This window comes from Hippocampus comes, unplaced genomic scaffold, assembly GCF_001891065.2.
Source record: "Hippocampus comes isolate QL1 unplaced genomic scaffold, H_comes_QL1_v1.1 scaffold299, whole genome shotgun sequence".
Lineage (NCBI taxonomy): Eukaryota > Metazoa > Chordata > Actinopteri > Syngnathiformes > Syngnathidae > Hippocampus > Hippocampus comes.
In genome coordinates this window covers 577,212-580,655 of record NW_017805694.1, presented here as the reverse complement: position 1 = coordinate 580,655, position 3,444 = coordinate 577,212, and the positions used below count along the sequence as shown (strand labels likewise).

General features: G+C 45.9%; 1 long non-coding RNA gene across 2 annotated transcripts; it reads right to left on the bottom strand.

The window, feature by feature from the left end:
- Positions 1-1,487: 1,487 nt before the first annotated feature.
- On the bottom strand, positions 1,488-2,617 carry LOC109523000 (uncharacterized). 2 transcript variants are annotated; one of them, XR_002169676.1, is made up of 3 exons: positions 2,413-2,617; positions 2,176-2,290; positions 1,488-1,894 (listed from the first exon to the last, which is right to left on the bottom strand). It is a non-coding gene; the product is annotated as an uncharacterized LOC109523000 (long non-coding RNA). The 2 variants fall into 2 exon arrangements; XR_002169675.1 differs by lacking the exon at positions 2,176-2,290 and having other exon boundaries at positions 1,488-1,638; positions 1,718-1,894.
- Between the last annotated feature and the right edge of the window lie 827 nt (positions 2,618-3,444).

Here is a 3,444-nt window from a genome sequence, read left to right as displayed (position 1 = left end):
AAATGACAGACCCTGCCGTGTCAGAAACTTCAAAATAGCATACCTGACACCAGGTAAAAAATAATAATCAAACCTCACGCGTTTTCATTGTTACTAGTACTCGGCATGCCAGAAGGGGGATTCTCCCCATCTGCGGCCCCTTCTCAAGGCCTCTCAGTTTGGAGTTGTTTTTGCCCTCCTGGTGGTTAAAGTCACGGGGCGTCATGAATATTTGTCAAGTGCGGCCAGGCGAAGCCCTTTGAGACTGTTTGTGGTTCAGGGTGGTGACTTGATTTGACAAAAGTCAAAAGAGCCCCAGGGGGTGGGGGGAGAAAAAAATCTACCTGAGTCCACAAAGCAAGTTCACTCGCCCCCACTGGCAAGCAGCCTCCCAGTTTCCCGGCATCACTTCGGCCCGGGAGATGATATGATGGAGCCGTACGGCCTTGAATGGTTTTTGTTCCTCCGCCCCCCCGGCAGCCTGGCATGAACTTGACCCCGAGTGACTCCTTTCCTCTTGGCTAACAATTGGATGTCCGCCAAACTCGAGCGAGTGGCCTCGGAGCGCTAAAAGAGTTGCGTGGTGTAATCCCTTTAGGCGGCCTCCATCTGCCGTCATCTGGCTTGTTTGGATGTGTCATCCGGTGATCATTAACCACAACGTGTCCACTCCATATATTCACCTCAATAAACAAATACCGGTACACAAAACAATTCACATGATGTGCAAAATTTGAACGCCCGTCCAAAAAAAAAAAAAAAAAAGACTGCAGTTACACAGGGTTCCCACGGGTCCTTAAAGTTCATAAAAATCCATAAAAAAAGAAAAATGATGTTCTTAATTGCTCTTTATTGTCAGGGAAAGCTTCTCAAATTAATAAAAATCCTTCAAATTTATTTTTATTCGAAAATAAATTGAAGTTTGATATTGATCTACATTAAAAATTTACTGACTGCACTTTATTTGAGAATGAATTCGTTTTTTTTTTTTCATTTTCCTACCTATTATACAGGTCGAAAAATGGAAATTTTACATCCAGTATGATTTGAACACCAGCTCAGTGCGATGCGGCTTTCTGTTCAACCCGCATATTGCTGAGCGGGCATTAAATCGACCGTGAATCCCCTGCTGAATGGAGAAAAAGTCCTTAAAAATGGCTACATTAGCCCTCAAACGTCCTTAAAAGGTCCATAAATAAAAAGCAAGTGGAAGAGTGGGAACCCTGTTCCAAAAAAAAAAAAAAAACTTGAAAGGCCTCGTTTTAATCCAAACTATTGAAATGCATTCTAGAATAGTCCTTGAAAAATGTTTCGGGACTGCGTCAAATGAACTTTATCCTCGTCCATCACTTTTGAAGTCACATGACACGAGAACACCAATATTTGATTTTTTTTGATCTTCTGTCTCGAACGATGATCATTTCCCGTTTTGTGGGCATCGACCAGTTTAAGGACGTGAAAGCCAAACAGGAAGAGATGTACAATTGAGCACGATGGCTTTTTGTTATCATTTCAATCCACTTTGCATCCGGTGCCGGCGCGCCCGGCCGAAGGCAAAGTGGATTAGCGGGCCAAAACAAACATTGGAAGGCTTAGCGGGAGGTGAACTTGCCTCAGAAACCCAAGACGGTCGTCCCGGCCAAAACGCTCGTGACTCTTCTGTCAAACGGGAGATGAATTTTGATCCAAGGCGTTTTGGATTGCACGGAGCAAGTTGGATGAGGTGCGCTCGGCTCACCCGGACGGATGCGACCTTGTCGTCGTTGCTCCCAAGTTTTCTCGCCTGCGCTCGGTCGCTCTCTCCGCTGGTTTGTCCGCTCCGGTTGTTGCCGCCTCCAGCCTGTCGGAATTAATTGCGCATAAGCCTCTCCGCCCCCTTCCGAGGTTTTGCTTTGCCTCCGCCAGACGGGCTCACCTGAGACGTGACGAATCAGACAAAAAAAAGTTCGGGACATTGGGTAGAGAGGGGGAGGCAAAATGCCTCCAGAGATTGCGACAGAGACTGGAGGAGTCACAGAGAGGCAGACCGGTGGACATCCTCAGACAATTTCGTGGCTCAAAGAGCAAGTTGGGCAAAAAGTCTTTTGACATTTACACACTGATGTTTCCACAAGGCCAAAGGTCACTCGTAAAGGGCAAAATGCATTTGAGAATTCAATGAATTACGAGTCTTTTTTTTAATGGGTGCACACTCACGGGTGACGTGCAGCAGGGTCGGTCAGAAGACGTCGAGGTGAGAGTGTGTGTGTGTGCAGATTCTAAGTGGGCTGAGAATATGGCCCAGGGTGAACGCCGGTCGGTCACTTTTGAACTGATTTTTGACAGTTATAAATGGAAAACGACAACAGAAGGGACCATGTGCTCAGGATGCCATTTATTTGAGGTTACATTGCCTACTTGATCATAAATACGATTTAAAAAAAAAATCCATACCCACGGAACTCCAGTCGTATTTGTGTCCATTGTGTGGAAGCTGCCTGCGGTTGAAGTCGCGCGTGAAGACGGTCGGAAGTCAAATGAAGAACAAGATACAGAGTCACTCATATCAGTCATCCATATTGCTTTTCCAGGGTGACTTTCAAAGGCGAAAAAGTCGGAATGCGTCATTTTTAGAAAAATATCAAAATGGGGCCTTCCTCCCTCCCGCTTCCCGGCTGGAGCGTTGAAACGGGTCAATTTGCTCAGAGGCTTTGTGCTGATGACGGATTCAAAAGTCCACGTCGATGATCGGTGACGTCCTGGTGGCACCTGCCGTCAGTGAGGTGGCGAGTCCGTGGGAGGAAGTCAAGAGTCGCAAATTCAACAAAACAAGCACAAAAGAGCAGGAATTAAATGTCTAAAAAACACAAACTCAGCAAATTCCAAAAGGACACGCCGACCCGGCTGTGAGCTGAGACCGCCATCGGAGAAGAGTGTAAGGAGTTGGCGCCCGATTTGCGCCAGCACCACGGACACGGCGAGAGACGCCCGCCCAGTCGTTCTCGTTTTTGATCGGCAAAATTGATCCTATTTCACGACATTGGTCTCAAAGTTTATTGAGCACAACACTTAATATCATCTTTGTTCACCTATCGAAGCCAGCGGCGTATGGCGGCAATCAAAACTATTCAATGTTCTTCCACTAGATGGCGCTTTGGCTCCATAAAGTTTGCTCAACACTGGGATTGCAAAACTGGAAATTTGTGAAGTGTGAAATACATTTTCCATAGGAATTAAATGTCTATTTTTTTTTTTAAGTGCAATTTGCAACCCTAAGAAACTGCGTGCTAGCTCTGGCGGACATTTTGTGTGGGGCACCTCACTGTCGAGAGCGTCGGCGAGTCACACAACTACAAAGACGGCCATAAAAAATAAATCTACAATCATGCGGGAGGGGTGAAGTGGCCCCCTCCACTCAATTCTACTGACATGAGAGGAGCACAATTCACAGGTTTAAAAAAAAAAAAAAAAAAAAAAAAAAAACTT